The sequence below is a fragment of the Bos mutus genome, chromosome 10 (assembly GCF_027580195.1).
Source record: "Bos mutus isolate GX-2022 chromosome 10, NWIPB_WYAK_1.1, whole genome shotgun sequence".
NCBI lineage: Eukaryota > Metazoa > Chordata > Mammalia > Artiodactyla > Bovidae > Bos > Bos mutus.
The window spans coordinates 33,026,348-33,050,524 of NC_091626.1; the positions used below are offsets into that span (position 1 = coordinate 33,026,348).

At 38.6% G+C, this 24,177-nt stretch overlaps 1 protein-coding gene across 3 annotated transcripts in view; it reads left to right on the forward strand.

Annotated features, from left to right (window-relative positions):
• PPP2R5E (protein phosphatase 2 regulatory subunit B'epsilon) overlaps positions 1–24,177 on the forward strand; it is a 160,233-nt gene that overhangs the window by 60,665 nt on the left and 75,391 nt on the right. The gene's annotated exons all lie outside the window — the stretch shown is intronic.

Below are 24,177 nucleotides of genomic sequence, written 5' to 3' on the forward strand. Positions count from 1 at the left end.
CTTTTATGGTCTGAGCTACCAGGGAATCCCTATTACTCTTAGTTAAGTTTGTGTTAAATATATGATCTTACTCATGAATGCCATGAATGAGTAATTTATAGATTACTTTATAACTGCTAATTATTAATGAGTTTGAAATCAGTGGAACTTCTAAGAAAGGATGGAAACACAATGACCACCAACAGTCTTACAGTGATTTCTGTGTGCTCATTAGGAAAAATAATAGCATAATGAATGAACTGTCAGAATTGGCTTTCTGGTCATACATCAGTGTAGTTGGGCATCTAATGCCTCAGAACTAATCATCAAAGCTTGGTTATTACTTGGGCAAATAGCTGAGTCTGTTGAGAAGTCACAGTATTTTATGTGATATTTGAACCAATTTTGGCAGGGATTTGAAACCCTTTAATTAAAGACTATATTACTGTAAACTTTGGTGGAGGGAGAAGTGGACCTCTTGAAACCTGTAAGACATGGATTTGAATGTGGTCCTTGTTAACTCTTATATGTGTAATTTGAGCAAATTGTGCCTCTTTGGTGCAACTCAGGTTCCTCAGTTGCAAAATTAGTATCAAACTTAGCCTACCTCATAGTTTTGTTAGATCACTAAATGAAGTATTGTATTTTAGGGATGGCTTAAAATGCTTCTGAGTACTATACAAATATAAATTAATGTCAGTCCTGCTTTCAAATGCAAAGGCATTGTTTGAGAGTATTCTGACTCTAGCTTGTGTTTATGGTTTTAATTTTTTGTTTCGGTTCATCAGTGGCAAGTATAAACTTTAAGTATCATGCATGATCTTCTATTTTTTTTGACCACTAATTGAAATGGAGGATGTATGCATTTGTGTCTGGCTATGTAGGCATAAGTAATGATAGCAGTGCTGTTTATGACACTATAGTTAAGCGTTTGTCAGAGTTTCCACTGTAAACTTTCCATTAGATTTTTTTTTTTTTTCATTTTAGATTGGCTTTCCTGTGGGGTGAAATTATAGAGGCCTGAGTGTTTTGGTTGGAAACTTTTTTTCTCTTTAAAATAGGGAGTGAAGGCATGCTATTAAAAACTTTTCCTGCACTTTGTTTTATTGTAAAGGTTTTAAAATACATGTATGTATTTTTCTTTCTATAATAATTAAAAATGTATTAAATATTTTCACTCTATATTCATAAGTAGTTTTTCTTTGTTGTAGTTTTTCCACTTAAAATGATCACTGTCTTCATTGTATTATCCCAGTTAAAAGGATGTAAATTGTTTTTATAAACTAATGATAAGGTCTAAGAATGATGTCTTGAACACCTGGATACTTACTCCAAATTAAGAAAAACTAAACTACTTACAGTTTTAAAATTTCCTTTCACCTTCATCAGTAAAAATATTCATTGATTTTTGTTTTTTAAAAAATTTTTATTTATTTGGCTGTGCTCAGGTTTAGTTATGGCTTGTGGGAGCGCAGAGTCGTAACCACTGAACCTTCAGGGAAAGTCATGATCTTTGTTTCAAATTTAAGTAGAGGGCAATGTATTAGGGACAAGCCAAGACTTAGAATACCCATTGTATTCACAGACCTTCTCTTAATGGATGTCATGTAGAACCTCGTGGTCTGGTCTCAAGACCATGCAATGAATAGGCAGGCCTTTGATCCAGGCAGGAAGGAATCCAACCCAGAGGCTCTACCCAACAGATGAGAGTGACGTGTTATACCAAAATCAGAATCCCTAAGTTTGAACTTGGCACAGAGCAACTGAAGGCAGGAATAGAGGCTGAAAACATACCTATGGCTGATTCATGTTGATGTATGGCAGAAACCAACACAATATCGTAAAGCAGTTATCCCTCAATTAAACATAAATAAATTGAAGAAAAGTTATGTTAATGGTGGGGCCACAGGGTAGGATTCCATAAATTCTTGGTGTTGTGTAGCCCTGCCTTTTTGTTGCTTTAGTGAAATTACTCTTCAAGGCCACCTCCAAATCTTGATGGACACATGTCTGTCAGCAGCATCTGCTGCTTGTCCCCATTCTCCTTGGGGAAACATACTTTGCTTTGGCTTTTGTGACACTCTGGACATTTTCTTCCTAACTCTGGCTATTTTTTCTCATTATCCTTGCTGCTTCTTCCTTCTCTCCTACACTTACATGTGTTGGATTTTTTAGGCTTCTCTACTCACCATAGGTGGTCTCATCTATTTGATTGGCTTTAAGAACATTTATGTGCTGTTTGCTTCCACATTTCTATCTCCAGCTCTGACCTTACTTCAGATTTTGGTCTTGTATGCCCAGTTACTGACTAGACATCTTCAGGTTAGATGTCTCCTAAACACCTCTAACTTAACACATTCTCAGTGGAATACTTGATTTCTCCCACTCAACTATTTCTTCTCTTTTTTACTGACGACTCCTCCATTCGCCCAGCTGTTCAAAGTAGGCAACCAATACTCACCATTGATTCCTATTTCTCACTTTCAAGTCGCCTTCATACCCTCCCCAAAGAACGGTTGCCATCAGTAAGTGCTTTTGATGCTGCGTCCGGTATATATCTCTAAGTCCACTTTGTCTCTAGTCATTGTGGGGACTCCATGGCAGTAGCCTTTTATATACCAGTGGTCTGATTGGTTTTCCAACTTCTTTTCTTGCCCCCTTTCCATTCATTCACCTCATTGTGCCCAGAGAAGTCTTTTTAAAAATAGAAATTGTATGCTATGTCTCTCCCTCAGGGTTTAACATTGCCATGGGTTTTCACTGCATCTGGAATTAAAACCAAAGTCCTAACCTTCACCTTTTCCTCTTCTCTCTTCACCTTGGCTTTTTTCATGCAGTTTTCCTGACATTACTAATTAAAATGTAATGTTGAAATCAATAGCATGTGGGTTAAAACTGCTGAGTTCCTAAGAACTTGAATGGACTTGATTTTTTTCCCTCTTTCATCTTGTCTCTTTTTCCTCTTGTTTCTTCTCTTAATTTGATAAAAACCAAATCAAAACCAAATTACAGCTGTCCCTGTCCCAGTTCCCAAGTTTTTGAGTTCATTGGGTATCTCTCAGACCTCTTTGGGAACTTGTTTTGTTTCATTAGCATCAGGAGAATTTCTTTAAGGCTACAGGAGAAGTTTTTTCCACTTGTATGTCATAAACTCTTGGCATAGGATGTGGCTTAGAAGTTCTGCTTATTGTTATTGGTGACACTTCATCTTGGTTCTCAGCTCCCATACGGAGCTTTCTGCCTTGTGATTGAGTTTTCTTTGTCTTGTTTCTAGCCACTTTATGGTTCCATTTTTAACCTTCTGTGCTTAGCTTGTCACTTATAGTGTCATTGAGCTTATTTATTTCTCTGACTTTCACTTTTATGGGAAAACTCTGGAATCTCTATTCTCTAGTTTAGCCTCATGTTTCCAGTACCGTCAGGAATTTCTCTTCCCGTGCATGCCCTGGAGTTAATCTCATACTCCATTGTCCCCAACAATGACATACATGAGCTTCCTTTATAAATTAACCTCTCTAATGATTCCATTTTTACCACCAGTATCATCATTCTCTCAACCTGGAGACATTAGTAATCTTTGACTATCTTTCCTTTGCGTTACACGTAGTATGACAAAAAAATCCTTTTGACCCCTTTGTTCCTGTCTTTTAAATGTATCTCAGACTTTCCTCCATTCCTCGGTTGCCATCAGCTTAGTTTTGGCTGTCATAACTCTTCATGTTTGGTTTTGGTGACAGTGTTTTTGCTAACCTTCCTTCACACCTCTCTTAAACACTTATTGTGTTTGCTCCTGCTTAACAGATCTCTGTTGTCACCTGCATGAAACTCAGATTACTGTGCATTTTTCAAGGCCATTTGAGGCCTGGTTTGTTCTAATTCTTCACTCTGGTTTCCTACTCTTCCCAGTCAACTGTGTCTGCTATCCAGTCAGTTGTACATTGTTGTTGTTGGTCAGTCGCTCTGTCCTGTCTGACCCCTCAACCCCATGGACTGCAGCATGTCAGGCTTCCCTGACCTTTATTGACTCTGAGTTTGCTTAAACTCATGTCCATTGAGTTGGTGATGCATACCATTCAACTATCTCATCCTCTGTCTCCTCCTCCTCCTTTTGCCTTCAATCTTTCCCAGAGTTAGGGTCTTTTCCAGTGAGTAGGCTCTTCGCATCTGGTGGTCAAAGTATTGGTGCTTCAGCTTCAGCATCAGTCCTTCCAGTGAATATTCAGGGTTGATTTCCTTTAGGATTGACTGGTTTGATCTCCTTGCTATCTAAGAGTCTCTCAAGAGTCTTCTCCAGCACCACAGTTCAAAAACATAAATTCTTTAGTGCTCAGCCTTGTTTTATGGTCCAACTCTCACATCTGTACATGACTACTGGAAAAGCCATAGCTTTGGCTATATGGACCTTTGCCAGCAAAGTGATATCTTTGCTTTTTAATATGCTGTTTAGGTTTGCCATAGCTTTTCTTCCCAGGAGCAAGCATCTTTTCATTTCACGACTGCAGTCACTGTCCACAGTTATTTTGGAGCCCAAGAAAATAAAGTCTGTCACTCTTTCCATTTTTTTTCTCCATTTATTTGCCATGAAGTGTTGGGACTGGATGCTCTGATCTTCATTTTTTGAATGTTGAGTTTTAAGTCAGCTTTTTCACTCTGTTCTTTCACCTTCATCAAGAGGCCCTTTAGTTCCTCTTCACTTTCTGCCTTTAGGGTAGTGTCATCTGCATAGCTAAGGTTATTCATACTTCTGGCATTCTTGATTCCAGCTTGAGCTTCATCCAGCCTAGCATTTTGCATGATGTACTTTACGTATAAGTTAAATAAGCAAGGTGGCAGGTAGGGTAGTCTGGTATTCCCATCTCTTTAAGAATTTTCCACAGTCATGAACATCTTCTTATATTTCCCATATAATGTGCTCGATCTTAACCGTATTCTTCTTGCCTAAAATAAAATGTCTTCTTCCCCTTCCTTTGTTTTTTTCCTTGTCCCATTCATGGTTCCCTTAAGTTCCATTGCCCTCAATCTGCTGGATGTCTTCTTGACCTTAGGCCCTGCCAGTGATAACAAAGGATTGAACACTCAATTTGACTCATCTTATCAAAACATATGAAGGATCAACAAATGTCAGGTATTCCAGAAAAAAATGCAACAGCTAAACCTCTGTGTCCTTACATTTCCTTGAAAAGTAAATTAAATCCAAACAGATTTAATTTAAAGCAGCTCAGGTGCAAAGGAGGGTGTTGGAAGGCCAGAGAAGAATTGTAGTAATCATTTGAGAGACTTAACATCAACATAAAGGGGTCCTTTAAATGTTAATAGAAATAACAGTCCAGATAGAGAATCTGTATAACTCCTGGTACTTGCGTTTTGTTTGGTCCAAGTGGAGGTAGATCACTGAACTTGTGTCTTTAGTAGACACTATATTAAAGAATTTATTAAGAGGATACCTTTTCAGTTTGTCCCTCTAATGCCATGGTCACCAACCTTTTTGGCACCAGGGATCAATTTTGTGGAAGACTATTTTTTGACGGATTAGGGGAGTTGGCAGGGTGGGGGGATGATTTCAGTATGATTCAAGTGTACATTTTTGTGCACTTTAAAGAATAATTATTTATTTGGTTGCCCCGGGTCTTAGTTGCAGCATTCAGGATTGTTGATCTTCATTGTGACCTGCCAGATCTTTAGCTGTGGCGTGTGAGATCTAGTTCCCAGACCGGGGATTGAACCCCAGGCCCCTGGATTGGAAGTGTGAAGTCTTAGCCACTAGACCACCAGGGACATTCCTATTGTGCACTTTATTTCTATTATTATTTTATCAGCTCCACCTTAGATCCTCAGGCATTAGATCCCGGAGGTTGGGGACCCCTGCTTTAGTTTATGTTGTAGGTATGAGATGAAAAAACAAAAGTGGTTATTGATAAGCCAACTCATATTACTCTCTGGCAGAGGTGATAGAGTGTACAGGTGCCAGATTGTTTGAGTCTAAGGCTCAGCAGGGCTCCTTTCCAGCTGTGTGACCAAGAGCAAATTACTAAATCTCTCTGAGACTGAATTTCCTGTATGTAAAATGAGGATAATAATGTCTCCTGCACAATATTATAGAAAGGATTAAATGAGTTAGTACATGTAAACTGCTTAGAGTAGTGACTGTCTCAGAGTAAGTGCTTACTAAGTTTTTACTATTATGTATACATGATATGGCTGGGAAATGGTGACTCATTGAAGATTTTCAGAAAGAACTATTTATTGTGAAACAGGAAATGGCTCTTGAGTGTGTGTCTTTTTTTTTTCATATCTGACCTGTCCTTGGTGACTCTTGTTTATTTTGATTTATTCATTCATGAACAAGTATTTTTTGACATTGTTTATAGTGTTTTGATCCTAAAAGGGCAGATTGTCTCTAGGAGATTATGGTATTTTCAGTAGAAGATGGATTCTGAAAAATACTTTAATGAGGGGTGTGAATGAGGTTCTTCTGGCCCATCTGGATCTGTGAACCAGCTATACAGATAAAGCATCTGGTTTCATCGGAAGCTGGAAACATACACATTTTAGCATGTGCTTTCTATTCCCACAGAGAATCTGGTGCATATTTTTCCCAGTTTATGTAATATGAGAGTTTCTGAACTCTGGATGAATGTCATTCAAAACTCTGCTGAGCTTGCTGCATGTTAAACCCTTTCAAAGAGACATTATCCTTTGCTGGCAATGCTTGATAACTCTTAAGACTTTGGACTTCAGGAGGAGCAATGGCTCAGGAGCAATGACTCATGCTGTTGCCTGGTTATCTTTCTGTCCTAAAGGAGATCAGTCCTGGGTGTTCATTGGAGGGACTGATGTTGAAGCTGAACTCCAATACTTTGGCCACCTGATGCAGAGAGCTGACTTATTTGAAAAGACCCCGATGCTGGGAAAGATTGAGGGCAGGAGGAGAAGGGGACGGCAGAGGATGAGGTGGTTGGATGGCATCAACGACACAATGGACATGGGTTTGGGTGAACTCCGGGAGCTGGTGATGGACAGGGAGGCCTGGCGTACTGCAGTTCATGGGGTTGCAAAGAGTCGGACACGACTGAGCGACTGAACTGAATTGAATGATATAAACGAACAATGTGATTTGTTTGAACTTCAGAATAGATATTTCATCTTTTTAAGACTGGGGCACAGGTGAGAGAAGGGGGAATTGAGTGAAGGCAGTCCAAAGATATATACTTACAAGATAAGTAAGTACTAGGAATATAATATACACATGATAAATATGATGAACACTATATATATTATGGGCTTCCCTGGTGGCTCAGACAGTAAAGAATCTGTCTGCAATATAGGAGTCCCGGTTTAAATACCTAGGTTGGGAAGAAGGGATTGGTTACCCATTCCAGTATTCTTGCCTGGAGAATTCCATGGACAAAGGAGCCTGGTGGGCAGCAGTCCATGGGGTTGCAAAGAGTTGGATGTGACTGAGTGACTAACACACACACACGTTCAGTTCAGTTCAGTTCAGTTAGTTGCTCAGTCGTGTCCGACTCTTTGCGAGCCCATGAATCGCAGCACGCCAGGCCTCCCTGTCCATTATCAACTCCCAAAATTGTCAAGAGTGTCAATCCAAAGAGTTCTTGTTATAAGAAGGGAACGTATTTTTCTTTCATTAACTTTGTACCTGTGTGAGATGATGGATATTCACTAAATTTATTGTGATAATCACTTCATGATGTATATAAATCAAATCATTATGCTGTATACCTTCAGTTCAGTTCAGTTGCTCAGTTGTGTCCAACGTTTTGTGTCCCTGTGGACTGCAGTGCGCCAGGCTTCCCTGTCCATCACCACTTCCTGGAGCTTGCTCAGACTCATGTCTGTCAAGTCAGGATGCCACTCAATGACTGTATACCTTAGACATGTCCAATTATATCTAAGTAAAACTGGAAGAAAAGAAACATATTTTCTCTTTTTATCAAGATGTGCTTTTCTTGTTTTTTTTCCTGCCCAAGATCTATTGGTAAGACTTGCCTTATGAGGATGTGAGTAGTGTAAATATAACTGGGAAGGAGGGGGCTCTAAGTATCTTGCCCATTTTGTTTGAAATGTCCATTGTTAAAATTAGACCGAGTGAGGCCATTTTGTTATTATTTATGAAATCTTTGCAATAGTATAAATATGTTTCTTCATGGGTGTAAACCTGTTAGCCCTTTAGCATTCAGGGTAATCCACCATATTTTTCAGAGGATAAGGCAGATACTTGCGGGTGTGGAAAGGTCATGAGTGCACGGTGTGATTATGTGAAAATACTGTCTGCCTCAGAGGTTGGAGATGGACTATAAAAGAGGAAGTAGAGGAATCTGTTCTCCACATTCCTGCTGCCACGTATATCTGTTCAAATTAGTGCCAAAGAAGGATTCCATTTTAATGTAAAATTTTCATACCTTTTGGTTCTGTACAATGAAACTGCTTTTACATCATGGTTATTGGCCTATATTAATGAAACTGAATAGCTTGCAGCCTCAGTTTTCTTATCTGTAAAATGGGATTATTAATGCCTGCCTTTCAGGATTTTTGCAAGATTTCAAGAGAGAACTCATGGAAGGACCCTGGCTGGAATATTTTAGGTCCTCCCTGAATGCTTTTTACTTTTCTGTCTCTTAGTCCTTGAAATTTAGGTACTTAATTGCATTGTTCTTATATTTTTTGCTCTTGTTTACATATGTTAATTTTGCTTCCAACCAGGCTGAATTTCTTTGAGGACAAGCATCATTTCTTTTTTATTCTCTGTAGTTTATGTTCCTATAGTATCTTGTACCTTTTCTCCATTGTGCAACCTGTTTTATATTTATTTACATGACTGTTTAGTTAGATTTTCTTCCTTTTTGGTCTGTAAGCTTCTTGAAGAGTAGAATCTTGTTTGATCGTGCTCAGAAATGTGTACTTAAGGCCTGAACTAGTGCCTGGCATGTAAAAAGTGTTCTGTAAATATTTGTGGAATGAATGAATGAATGATTGATTATTAAATTAAACATACTAGATTCTAAGCCAGTTCTGTTCTGGGAAGGCTGAAACTACCTATCATATTCCTTCCAGACTTAGCCTGAAGCCTTGTAGGAGGCTATAAAAAGTTTGCAGAATTTTAACTAACACCTTAGATCTTTAAATAACAGAGTATGTGGAAAAGAAAAAAGGTTTACGAGGTACTTTGAAGTGGTTCAGTACTTAATGTTATTTTTGTGGGAGGTCAGTAATGTTTGTTATAAATATGTTATTGTAAAGAACTCTTTAAGTATAAATTACTGTTATTGCTTCTAGCTAATATTTATAAGTATTAACATCTGTGAGTACTAATGTTATTTTAAAATTCAGGCTTGAAGGACAACACTGTGCAACGTTGTTTATTTTTCTTTCCTTTGCAAACCTGATTGTTTGGGAATGTGTGAGAACTGGGTGTGTCCGGGTCTGGCCAGTGCTCCTCCAGATGGTTGTATTTCTCATAATTTCTTGGTTTTCTGTCCCTGATGCTCTGTTAGGCTCTCATACTTTCAATCAAATGCTGACTGTCTTCACCCTCTGATTGTGACACACTGCTGAAACATGTCCTGACAGCCAAATCATTTCACGTATTGAATTGAGTCAGCGTCTTCACCTTTCTTCTAATCAAATTACAATTTTAGTTTGAAGTAATCTCACTGGATATTAGTAGATCAAAAGCTCAATATTATAATTCTACAAATATGGCTTGCACAATTAGACACATGTACACACACACATGCAGAAGGGAAGGGAAGAAATCCTCCGTGTATCATCAATTTATGTTTTTCATTTGTTAGGTATTTTTTAAAAAGCTGATATTTTGAAACATTTTCCATGTGTCAGGCATTGTGTGAAACATTTTATGTATTATCTCATGAAATGCTTGAGCTCTCACTGTGACAAAGCTACTATTCTTAGATTCATTTTGCAAAGGATTTTAAGGTTCAGCAGTGCTTTTTAGCAACAGCAGTGTAGCAGCTAAAGTTTATTGAGCACCTAAAGTGTTCCAGACATTGTTCTATGTGTTTTTATTTTTATTCACTCACTTAATCCTTAAGTCAATCATATGAGGTAGGTAGTTACTACTCTTAAGCTAGTGCAGGTGATGGAATTCCAGCGAAGCTATTTCTAATAGTAAAAGATGATGCCCTTAAAGTGCTGTACTCAATATGCCAGCAAATTTGGAAAACTCAGCAGTGGCCACAGGACTGGAAAGGTCAGTTTTCATTCCAATCTCAAAGACAGGCAATGCCAAAGAATGTTTGGCACAATTGCACTCATTTCACATGCCGGCAAGGTTATGCTCAAAATTCTCCAAGCTAAGCTTCAGTAGTACGTGAACTGAGAAATTCCAGATGTTCAAGCTAGATTTAAAAAGGCAGAGGAACCAGAGATCAAATTGCCAGCATTTGTTGGATCATAGAAAAAGCAACAGAATTTCAGAAAAGCATCTACTTGGGGTTCATTGACTATGATAAAGCCTTTGACTGTGTGGATCACAACAAACTGTGGAAAATTCTTAAAGAGATGGGGATACCAGATGGAAACACTGTACCTGCCTCCTGAGAAAGCTGTGTGCAGGTCAAGAAATAACAGAACTGAACATGGAACAATGGACTGGTTTAAAATTGGGAAAGGAGTACATCAAGGCTGTATATTGTTAGCCTGCTTATTTAACTTCTCTGCAGAGTACATCAGTGTGAAATGCCAGGCTGGATGAATCACAGTCTAGCATCAAAATTGCCAGGAGAAATATCAACAACTTCAGATATACAGATGATACTACCCTAGTGACAGAAAACAAAGAGGAACTAAAGAGCCTCTTGATGAAGGTGAAAGAAGAGAGTGAAAAAGCTGGCTTGAAATACAGCATTCAGAAAACAAAGATCATGGCGTCTGGTTCCATTACTTCATGGCAAATAGAGGGGTAAACAATGCAAACCATGATGGACTTTATTTTCTTGGGCTCCAAAATCACTGCGGCCGGTGACTGCAGCCATGAAATTAAAAGACGCTTGCTTCTTGGAATAAAAGCTATGACAAACTGAGACATCGCTTTGCCGAGAAAGGTCTTTCTAGAAATGCTATGGTTTTTTCCCAGTAGTCATGTATAGATATAAGAGTGGGACCATGAGGAAGGCTGAGCACTGAGGAATTGATGCTTTCGAGCTGTGGTGCTGGAGAAGACTTCTTGAGTCCCTTGGACAGCAAGGAGATCAAACCACTCAATCCTAAGGAAATCAACCCTGAATATTCATTGGAAGGACTGATGTTGAAGCTGAAGCACCAATACTTTGGCCACCTGGTGTGAAGAACTGACTCATTTGAAAAGACCCTGATGCTAGGAAAGATTGAAGGCAGGAGGAGAAGGGGACAGCAGAGGATAAGATGGTTGGATGACATCATCAACTCGATGGACATGAATTTGAGCAACCTCCGGGAGATGATGAAGGATAGGGAAGCCTGGTGAGCTGCAGTCCATGGGGTTGCAGAGTCAGACACAACTTAGCACCAGAACAACAATAAATACTCTTAAGGGATTTCCCTAGTGGCTCAGCGGTAAAGAATCCACCTGCCAAAGCAGGAGATGCAGGAGATGTTGATTCGATCTCTGGGTGGGAAAGATCTGGAGAAGGAAATGGCAACCTGCTCCAGTATTTTTGCCTGGGGGAATCCCATGGGCAGAGGAGTCTGGTGGGCTACATGCTGTGGGTTTGCAAAAGAGTTGGACATGACTTAGTGACTAAACAATAACAACTATTATGCCCTCATTCCTGAGGGAATCGATGGACTGAGTCTCACCTCTGATTCTCTGGCTAGGAAGTGGCAGGTACAGGCTTGGAATCCAGCAGTCTGATTTTGTAGTCCATTGCCTTAACTGTCACCCAAACTGACAAACTGGCAAACTTCTCCAAACTGACAAGCGACAAACAGTGGAGTCTGCTTAGAGCCCAGACCCCTGACTTCAGAGCGTGGAACCTGCAGCATAATCTCAGCCATCTGGTATATTGAATGTAGAAAGTTTCCGCTTGTGCTGAAGGAAATCAGCTTAATGTGAAATTGTAAACATCTATGTAATGTTCCTTCAGAATTATAACTGACAGACTTTTGAGATAGTAGACTTAAGTGTCCAGTTTAGTGTTTATCACTCTTATTAACGCCAGATCTTATGTCTCACATTTGGTCTGCTTCCTTAAGTGGAAGATACAATCATAGAATATGTTTCCTAAAAGTCGTTTTTAGTATAACTGAAGAGAAAATATTTGTACTACCCAGTGACATTAGCTAAGCCCTACAGTACTGAATCGGAGAAGGCAATGGCACCCCACTCCAGTACTCTTGCCTGGAAAATCCCATGGATGGAGGAGCCTGGTAGGCTGTAGTCCATGGGGTCGCTGAGTCGTACATGACTGAGCCACTTCACTTTCACTTTTCACTTTCATGTATTGGAGAAGGCAATGGCAACCCACTCCAGTGTTCTTGCTTGGAGAATCCCAGGGACAGGGGCACGACTGAAGCGACTTAGCTTAGCAGCAGCAGAGTGCTGCATTGGTTGTAGAATGCTGAATTAGATTCAGTAAAAATACTTGTGCTTAGAGTTGCATCATTAGCATGCTTATCTTTAGGTGTCAGTGACTCTTCCTACCTTTGGTGACAGATTTTTGTGGCCAGGAAGTCAGTAGCAAAGAAGGGAGTTATGTTGTAAATATCCTCGTTCTAGTTGGTGTATCTTACTGTTCAGTGTTTTAAAATGTTTCTCTGCTCTGAAGCTGTTAAGCTTGCCAGATTAATTCTGTGTCTTTACAAAATCTTTGTATTACTGTTTTCTAAGTTTCCATTTTGGAATCATGCACTCACAGTTGTATTTATACATACAAATGAACATGATACATGAATACATACATGTAAATTCCTGTCTATTGTTTTATACTTGACTACTGTCTTTATACATAATAGGAAATAAGGTTTCAAAATTGACTTCATTTTTCTCAGTATGGTGTTTATATATATGGGCTTTGCATTTATCTTCAATTTCTATTCATTAAGTAATATCCTTTGTATGAAGTATAGGCACATTCCACAGTTAGTGAGGTGTACTACATGCCATTGCTGGATTTTATTGTCCAGATTATGACTTTAATTATACATATACACTCTTTATTACTCTTGGGATTAGAGGTCATTTCACTGTACTCAGTCCTGTGTCACTCTCGGGAGCTTAAGGTCTCATATTTAAAACTCCCAGCCGAGGTTCAGAAATAGCATCTCTAAGCTGGCATTGCAACATTGGATTGATTCTTTTTTTTTTTTAATTTTTTTTTTTTAAGTTTAATGATATCTTTAGTGTCAGCTGTAAGTTGTGAAATAGAGGTAGTGGTGGTTAAATAGCAGACATGGGCTTAATTGATATTAATGTGATGTCTATCTATTTAATTTGTTTTTAACTTCATATCATACCATTAAAATAGCTGAGGTTCATCTCATTCTGAACTGATTCCCACTGATGTTAATCCTCAAAACAAATGGAAAGTAGATAGGCCATTTTTTATCCCTTGTAGAAGTAATCCCTAGGGAAGAGGTGGGGGTGGGGGTGGTGGTGTTCAATTAACTGAATACTTGAAGTAATGCATTTTTTTTTTCTTTTGGTGGGGGAGGGTCAGCTGAAGGGCTAAGTGCTTGTTGAAAAAAACTATAATCCCATTAATTTATTTCTTACTTTATAATCATGGAATAAGTGAAAATAATCTTTTAGAAGGTTTTTGTTGCTCATATATTTGAACTTGGCTGAAATTTGGGCATCAACAGTGCTGACTCTTTAACATATCCCGGAAATTTGTTCTATTAGTTACTTTTTATCAGATTATGATTTTCATGATTTACTCCTTGTCTTAAAATCCAAATGTAGAAAAGACAAATTATTGTTATCTTAGGGGTTTAAAGAAATGGCCTTTATTTAATTGAAGTTTGATATTATTAGAATAAATTTTCAAAAATTAATGTTTCTGAAAACAGTTCAGAATGTATTTTGTATATGTTTTTAAAATACTAATGAAGATGTGCTAAAAAAGCAAATGTAAGCCTTTCTATACAGAAAATAGTTTTAATAGGATTTTATATATCAAATTTATTCGATACTGTATGCTATAGATATGATGTTTGTGAAGTAAATGGTAACTTTTTGAAAGTGCTTTTGGAAAGGACTGAACAGCCTACAGAACACCTAATTCATTTACTTCTCTCTCCACCCTGTGCAATACATTTTACAGATAAGGAGACTAATGCTCAGAAAGTAAGTGGCTTGTCCAGTGTCTATTATTAAACTGTAAAAGTGTGATTCCACTTCAGAACTGGAAGCCTTGTGTGCATGCTCAGTTTTGTCTGACTCTTTGTGACCCCATGGACTGTGGCCCACCAGGCTCCTCTGTCCATGGGATTCTCCAGGCAGGGATACTGGAGTGGGGTGCCATTCCCTACTCCAGGGACTGGAGGCAAGGCCAAAGTCCTTACTGTGTTTTTCAAGGCCCACCATGATCTCCTGCAGCCCATCACCCCACTTTGCACTCAGGCTCCAGCCTTGTTTGCCTCTTTGCTGATACTCAGATTCATCTGCACACTCTGCTGCCATGGTCCCCTGGATTTATTATCCCTCTGCTTAGGCACTTGCCCCTCAGATACTCTCTGATTACCTCATCTTCAAGAATTTGCTCAAAATTCATCTTCCAGGTAGCTCAGACGGTAAAGAATCTGCCTGCAATGTGCAAGACCTGGGTTCAATACCTGGGTTGGAAAGATCTCTTGGAGGAGAGCATGGCAGCCCACTGTAGTATTCTTGCCTGGAGAATCCCATGGACAGAGGAGTCTCAGTTAAGTTGCTCAGTTGTGTCCAACTCTTTGTGACCCCATGGGCTGCAGCATGCCAGGCTTCCCTGTCCATCGGAAAAATCTCCCTGTCCTTTGGAGAGTCCAAACTCCAGGAGCTTGCTCAAACTCACGTCCATCGAGTCAGTGATGCTATCCAACTATCTCATCCTCTGTGTCTCCTTCTCCTGCCTTCAATCTTTCCCAGCATCAGGGTCTTTTCCAGTGAGTCAGTTCTTTGCATCAGGTGGCCACAGTATTGGAGCTTCACATCAGTCCTTCCAAGGAATATTCAGGATTGATTTCCTTTAGGATTGAATGGTTTGATCTCCTTACCATCCAAGGGACTCTCAAGTGTTCTCCAATACCACAGTTCAAGAGCATCAATTCTTCAGTGTTCAGCTTTCTTTATGGTCCAGCTCTCACATCCATACATGACTACTGGAAAAATCCACGCCTGGTGGGCTACAGTCCATGGGGTAGCAAAGGGTTGGACATGACTGAGCGACTAAGCACAGCAGACAGCATCTTCCAGATAAACATTCCACTTAAAATCATACCCTCCAACCCAACAGGCCTCATCCCCCTTGTCCTACATATTCTGCCTGCCTCCAGCATATACCATACAACGTGTTTATTATTTTCAGTTGCAGTTTTTTTGTCTCCTCCTGCTAGTATGTAAAGCTCTGTGAGAGAAGGGATTTTTGTCACTTTTCCTCCTTGTGATTTCCCTGTGTTTGGACCTCAATGAGTGTTCAGTGAATATTAGGTGAGTGAATGCCCTTTGCACCAGATCTCCCACTTTTCATTTATTAATGAAAAACTTGACAAAATTACTAGATTTATGTTTGCTATGAAGGGCATTCCAAATAATACTACTTCATTAATTTCATGCATTCATCTTCATTTCAAATATTTTTTTCTGTTGTATTTTCCTCTCATCTGTGAAGATGAACCATTCTGTTTGATTTTAAAAGTCAACCAGTTTTTTTTTTTTTTTGAAGAAAGTGTTAGAAAGTGAGACATAATCTTTTCAGATAGTAATAGGGGCAGGTGGTTCAAAGAACTTAAGTCTTTGTCAAATAAGCCACACTTTTTTTTTTTAACATTCATAAATATTGTGTCATTAAAAACCAACCTAGTTTTAAAATTTTATTTATGTCTAGTTTTCTTGAGATATATATAATATTGTGTAAGTTTAATGTGTACGGTATGTTGATTTTCTACACTTATATTTTGCAAAGTGATTACTACCGTGGTGTTAGCTAACACCTCATCTGATCACATAATTACCATTTCTTTTTTGTGGTGAGAACATTTAAGATCTGTTCTTTTAGCAACTTTCAAGTATATAATATAGCTTTATTTAGTGTTACATCATGCTGTACTTCAGATCCTCAAAACCTGTTTATCTTATAACTAGAAGTTAATACTTTTTGACCATTATCTCTTCATTTCCTCCACCATTCTAGCTTCTGTTTCTTTGAGTTTGACTTTTTTAGATTTCACATATAAGTGGTAACCTCCAATATGTCTTTTTCTGTCTGACTTGTTCCATCTTAGTTTTAAAATTTGCATTTTGTGACTTGGTATTACTAAAATATTAGGAAATAATTTATTCTATTAAATATATTAAACTTTTTCCTCTTCAGTATAATTTTTTTCTAGAGGAATAAAGCTGTAGTTTACCATTGAAAGTAGAGGAAAATAAGATTCGGTTTATAAAGTCAACTTGCATTTATTATGTACCTAATGGCAAGCCACTCCAGTACTCTTGCCTAGAAAATCCCATGGATGGAGGAGACTGGTAGGCTGGAGTCCATGCGGTCGCTACGAGTCGGACACGACTGAGCGACTTCACTTTCACTTTTCACTGTCATGCATTGGAGAAGGAAATGGCAACCCACTCCAGTGTTCTTGGCTGCCGTCTATGGGGTCCCACAGAGTTGGACATGACTGAAGTGACTTAGCAGCAGCAGCAACCATGTTCCAGAAACTTCTTCTGGGGGGCATTAAAAGAGGAACAAGACACATGATTCATTGACTTGAAAAAAAAAAAGTGGTCCTAATGTAATGTGGCAAGTCCTTGAATGGAGTTATATATATAAAGTTTTACGGGGCATTTTTATGTTATGGGATTTCAGGACTTCATGGCTGCTATAAAGTGAGATACTGCTATACTCATGCAGGGTGTATGATTATCTTCTCAGCGTTTACAACCATCTAAATACAATTGAAATTAGTACTGTCGTTACAGCTGAGACTGTTATCCACGCTACTAGAGAAATGTTGGAACAAAGAAGTGATGTGGCCCGGAGGTTCCCAAGCGCAGACGGCCAGTGGAAGAGTTGTTGCTGGTACTGGGCAAAACGAAGAACAAGTAGAGGGGAGGGCAGGGGCAGAGAGAGTACATGACTGTGTGTGCTCACACGTGTGCAGGTGTGTGTGCATGTGTGTACGTGTGTGTGGAGAATTGCCACCCTCCTTTTTGAGGAAGGGTTATTTTTTATTCTAAGTTTGAGCTTTCTCTTCTTTTTCTATCCTTAAAGGTCCTTTCATTTTAGGAAATTATAGTGGAAATAAGTGATATCTAGTTATTATTTTAGTGTCTTTTCCTGAAATAAAAGAAAGTCAACCTCTTCTTTTTAATAATTTTACTGCTAAAATCTTAGAGGGAGCCGCTGTCAGGGATACTTTAGAACATTCTATAATTCTTGCAGCTCTTATTTTATTTTTTTGACATAGCCCAGCATGCTTCAGGAATTCCTTTTATTGAAAAAGCCTTGGTTCCTATTTTCCTAGTCTCATCTCTGCAAATGGTAATGGACTGATAGTAGAGAGACTGTGTTAGTCAGAGGCTGTGGTGGCTATCCTGTGAATAAGTTTGGTGGCAGAAATGTAATCTACATCTGTAACTAGGAATTTTTAAATGTTTTATTTTTCTTGTCCTGACAAGTTACAGTGCATGAGAAGGTCAAGCATGAGGGAGAACTGTGAAAAATTGGAAACATATTTATTAGAAGTTTTGTATGTGTGGGTGCATGTGTGTGTTTCCCATTTATTCTGATTAGAACACAGTGTTGAAACAATATGATAACTCTGAATCCTATGGTTTTGGTGCTGAGGCCACTTTTCTGCATTAGTGGTGACCTTTGGGTATTGCTTATAAACTGGCATGTACATATTTGTCAGCTTTGGGAAAGGATAACTGGAGAGATCCATGAAAGAGTAATAACACATGTTGATTGTCCGAATTAGGAAGAATAATTAATATTATTTAAAACTTTATCCACCTACCATTGTTCACTTATGTTAAAGTTTTAAAATGTGTAAATACTTGTAGAAAAGTGTATCAGATTTTCCTTTACTTTTAGATACTTTTCTTAAACAAATAAGCAGTCATAATAGTTTACCCATTGCTCCAGTGGTGGTGGTGGTGATAGTAGTGAGTTGCTTTTCTTTATCCCAGTCATCGTCATCGTCATTGCTATTGGTATGTGCACTGGATTAAGACTATCTGGGTTTGGATACTAGCTACAACCCTTAATAGTGGGTGATGTTGGGCAGGTGACTTAGCTGTCTAGGCTCTATTTTTTGTTTTTTTGTTGTTGTTTTTTCATCTGAAAACCTGGACTATTAATAGTGGCCACTCATAAGATATTCTAGGGATTAAATAGGATAATGTGTGTCAAGAGCTTAGTACAGTGCTTTGCAGTAGTAAATGTTCCTTATCATTGTCATCATTCTTTTAACCTTAAAATATCAGTACTGGTCTTAACTGCCTTTCAGTTTGTTTAATATTTAACACCTTGGTCTTCTTTTGATACTATTTTTTATTGGTGTAGTAGTTCTATGTGACACATTTTTGAATCTAAAAAAAAGTGTGTGCTAATAATCAGCTAAGTGTTTTTGACCTTCCTAATAGATTGTGAAGAGTTCTGAAAGCAGCCACCTCTACATTCACATATTTATAGCCAGGGCCAAGAAGGAATACTTTCACTGTTGTAGGTGTTGCCAGGGACCTTCCTTTGCTTGAAAACCAAAAGTTTTCACTGTTAGCTTTAAATAAACTGAGGGCAAATTTCAAAGGTGAAGGAGATGAAAGAAGGATTTTAAAGTGATTACTTTAAAAACAGTGGTCTTCAGCTGTGGTCACACATTGAAATCACACGAGACACTTTTATAAAATACAAATCCCTTGTAGTGGAAGCATCATCAACAATAAACGTTTTTGGAGTCCCTACTTGGAACACAGTAATAAAGTAATTGGGATGGTCAGATACTTAATACTTATTTTAGCTCACGTCAGTTTCTTATTTGCTTATTTATATGAGACTGTCTTGTGTCACCAACATGGTATGCTTGGGTTCAGTTTATAGGACACGAAGCCTAATTTTATTATTTGGTTCATTATAAGAATTTATAGTGGTCTTATTTTGATGAAATATTGTTGGCTATATCTGATTTTTTTTTTTTAAGTATCCAAAGCAGTTCCTAGTAGAAGCATAGTTCCATGAATAAAATAGGATTCTTTTTAGGTTTGTTTTTGAAGTAGGTATGACAAAAGTGGGGGCTTCCCTGATGGCTCAGTAGTAAAGAATCTGCCTGCAGTTCAGGAGACCTGGGTTTGATCCCTGGTTTGGGAAGAAACCTGGAGAAGGAAATGGCTACCCACTCCAGTATTCTTTTCTGGAATACCCACGGACAGAGGAACCTGGCGAGCTACAGTTCATGCAGTCGCAAAGAGTTGGACATGACTGAGAGACTAACAGTTACTTTAGATATCTTACCACATCTGCCAACATACCACACTTCAGTCTTCAGCGCTCAGGCAAGCTCTTCTCACTGCTGTGAGACTAGTTTTCTATAAGTATATTCTCATATACCCATACAGATACAGTTCTGTGACTTTGTTGAAGTTTTGAAGGGTGACTTGTAAGGGACTGATAGCATACTTGGATGGGGGTGTGTTTGCCTTAGGGAAAGTTCTAAAGGAGGAGGTAGAGGATCAGAGACCATATTGACATGCTGAGTACTATTTTTGTTGTTGTTTGAATTGGGGAAATGGATGTAAAAGGGCTAAAGGAGTAATAGCTCAGGGTGTTTTCAGGTGAAAAGCATTGTTAATTTAGAATTTTTTTCCCCAGATCTTTTGAATGGATATAACTGATTATAAATATTATTCATTAGGAGCTCAAACAATGTTACTGCTTAACTTCTAGTACAAACATGACCATTTTATGGAAATATTTATCTACATACATTTAAACAGCTTATGTGTAAATGCATTATCAGCCCACATCTCTTATTTTATTTTTTTCTAAAAACCAATCTGCTTTCTTCCTGTGATATTGTGGCTAATGAATTTAATGATGTGGGCTTTCTTTATTTACTCGGTTGGCATATTTATTTGCAAGTTGCAGTGATTTTCAACAATTTTGTTTAACTGGCATCCAAGTACCAAACCCAAAGGACATTGAGCTCATGTTTCATTTCTTCTGCCTTTGCTGTTTTCTTCTTTGCAAAGTCCAAAATTGAGTCAGGCCTCAGAGAAGATGGGCTGATATTGGGTCCATGATTCTGTGTCCCAGACTTTAGAAGGGGTGGAATACTGGAAGCTCTTGATTAGGGAGGAAAGAGTGTTCTTCCAGTTATAAACAAGTAATAAACATCCATCCCTTGAAATCATAATGAGGGTGAGTGGGGTGTGTGTGTGTCTGTATGCATGTGTTACATGTGTAACTAAGTGTGTGTAACACCCGTTGACTATTCTTTAGATATAAGGAGAATCTTTGGCTCTTAAGCTGAACTTGCATCCTTTCTCTACTGTTGAATTCTGTGCCTGTTTTCCCAATACTTTGGGGCTTGTAAATTTTAAAATTCTTTGGGTATGAACACCTTGGAGGTGAGAGTAATCATTTCAACTTACTAATGAAAATTGATAGGAGGATGCTGAGAGATGGTGATAGAAAAAAGCATGTGTGAGAAAATGACTCATGCTGAAAGGGAAGGACAAGGACACTACAGTTAGAAATGCAGGTGTCAAAGAAGATCGACCGTTTGGTCATTATCCTCTTGGGTGAGGAACATATTCTGGAAATCAGCTTAAATTCTAAGAGTTGTTCCAGAAGAGTGGAATCTGACCTTATGAAATTTATCAAGCTAAGATCATTAGATCAGTTAACTCTTCCCTTCAAACAGATACTAACATTGGATGGATGGGTTGTTGTGCTAATGACCTTCATGGCATTATATAACTGCTTACTGATTCTTCATTATTTATGGTTATGATTTTATGGAATCCTTCTCCTGGGGGGAGGGACGGTCTGTGCAGGACTGAAGAGAGACGGCACAAGCCTCCACTGCCGGGGTGCTTTGGGACTCTGCAATGACCCTTAGTTTTTCTAGTTTACATTTATTTTGAAATGTCTATAATTTTTTTTTCTTCATCTAAGTTACTGAATGTTTCGATTCTTAGGTGGCTTGGATTTGGGAGGTGGGTAGTTTTGAGTTGTTAAAATCTAGTGTTACTGCATGTGGCCAAAATGTACTGCTTGTCTGATTTCTTCTTTTTGTCATTTATGGGATTTTCTTTATGGCCTAGTACCTGATCCTTTTTTTACACATGTTTCTTTAAAAAAGAATATTTGCATCTGCCTCTGGGACTGGTTCTGTAGACATTAAACTTACATCTCTGGGACCGTCTGCCCTACTCAGTGTTTCATCTCTGATCCTGCCCGGTCCTGCCTGTTCACATTCTACTTTTATATCCCGCTGGAACTAGGGAAGATGAGGGCACGCGGGGTGGGAGCAGCACAGCCATGTGGGGCAGTCTGAGGGCCAAACGGAGAGCCCTGTGCTTGGACTGTTGTGAGTTAAGGGCATCCTTCGGCACAAATGAAAACACAGTTTTTAAATATTGTTATAATGGGATGGGTTCTTTGAGGACACCATTCCCCTTTTTTCTTTGTCTTGACTCTCCTTTTTTCCCTTCAGTCTTGATTATTTAAGTTCTTAAATTTAGGGGAAGGAGGTTATTTTAGAGGAATTTAGTCTGTGATAAAGGATAAAACATAGCTTGTTGCTGTATGTATTAATCTCTGGGAAACGGGCTGGAGGGTTCAGCATCATACTTTATATTGAGGGCATGTTGGAAATTAGTTGGTTGTTTTCTTTCTGTGTTCTTCCTCTTTTCTCTTTGTGCATACCTCTCTGTGGAATATGGTATTATTCCCGCATTCCATTGAGTTTGATTGTTGCACAGAGGGAAGAGTTCAGGCTCTGGAGTCAGTTAGCTTGAGTTTGAATCCTTTCTCCGTTGCTTATTAGCTCTAAGACTCTGCGAAGGTCACTGGATCTCTTTGTGTCTTGGTTTTCTCATCTCTTAAGTGGGAAATAGTACCTATTGCATAGGGTTGTTGTTGGGACTAAGTGAGATATAAAATATGTAAAATGCTTAGAATATTACCCAGTACTTGTATCCAATAGTGGTTAATAAATGTGAGCTGTTACCATTATTGGGCAGTTGAATAGCCTGTTTCACATTTGTCTTTGACATTATAGCAATTTAGATTAAAAGAGAATAAATTTCAGTTGTTTAAAATTAAGAAAGAGGACTAAATGTTAACTGCCTGCATTTTTTTAAATAGCTAAATGTGAATTATTTGAGTATCATTGTACTGACCACAAAGAATAATCATTGTTAAATGATGATTTGCTTTTTGGAGGAAAAAACTGTCATTTATACATGCTTTTATAATTCATATGTGCTGAGTTAAGGAGTTCTCCTTGTACATGGCCTGGTTTTTAAGCTTTATCAAAATTACTGTATCAAGAATAGGATTCATTAAAATTTGTCCTGAAGACTTTAATACATTAATAAGCCTTTTCTTGTTCTCTGTGCAGCGTCAAAACTCCTCTTCCACTTTGAGGTGTGGGATCTGATTTAGAACTTAGAAGACTTCAGTAATTAACCATGATGGTTATGTTCATTTAATTAGCCATGGGTTAAGGATATAGAGTCATGTTGATAAGCAGCCTTGTCTAGTTTTTGTTTGTTTATATAAACACCTGAAGGAGATAGCAGTTAAAGAGAATGCTTGGTTTGTCTAATTTAGTCCTTATAAAGCTTAGATGTTTTGAAAGTGATTAAATTTAGGGGAATAGAATAAGACATCTCATGGCTTAATTCAAATTCTTTGATGTTACTAAGTCAATATGTTAGACTTTTGGGGGGACTTTGGGGGGTGGTGGTGAGAGGGGCAACTGGTTGAGAATACTTTCTAAATACATAACTTGTTCTTGCTGAGAATAGCAGTGGTGCTATATACCTTTTAAAATGATCAGCTATTTCTTGTTCCCTTACATCTGGTAGAGAAATGTGATACTTTCAGATACCGTTATGCTTCACCTAAAGTTGACATCAGTTTTGAGGGGAATGATCCATGAGGTCCTGGGTACATGGGCTGGCACTTGGGTTGTGGGTTGTGAAGAGGAGAGGGGGAATGGAGAGGAGGAACCAAGTGGATCCTGTGACTAGCAGTCTATCCCTGTCCACCCTCTGCTGGGGCTGCTGGTGACTGTGCAAGATGGGTGCTGTTAGTCTTTGCATTTACCTCCAGGAATCAGGAGGCCCGTGCTGCAAAGCCATTGTAGTGCATTTCCTGGGAGTTTGGCAGCTGAGGATGGTTGCAAGTGACTGGACAAACATTGTTCGAGTCCTTCTTGAATCGTACAGAGGAAAGATGGGAGTGTGGTTAGAGACTCGGGTGCTGTGCCTAGCTTCACAACTCATTCGTTGTGGAACCTCCATGATTGTCTCTAATTTTCTTTGTGAAAAATGGAGAATAATAATAATAATGCCACCTGCTTACCTCAGAGAGTATTCTGAGGATTATGAGTTAATCTCCTTGGATGAAGGCAGCAGAAGTTCTCTTGTCGTAATATTATTGCCTTTCCAGAGAAGCTCCAGTTTGGTGGAATAAAGTAGTGGAAAGAAGATAGAAGTGGAATGAACTATTTACCATTAGTTGGTGTCTTTCAAGTCCAACTCTAGGTCAGGTTTCCATTAAGCTGGGGAATTTAGTGTAAAATTTCTACGTATTTTTTAATGACACCAAACCAAATGTCTGATCTGCTGTTTGTAGGAAAAGAACAGATGTTTATTCTGAGAACACATTAATGAACATGTTAGTGGTTTTCGCCCCTGTAAGAGAAGATGGGTCAAGAGGGAGAGCCTAGATAGAGTTTAGGTAGAGTTTGCTGCATTGTCCTGTTATGGATGTGCCCTTTTTGAGAGAGTCTATATTGCTTCATTCTTTTGAT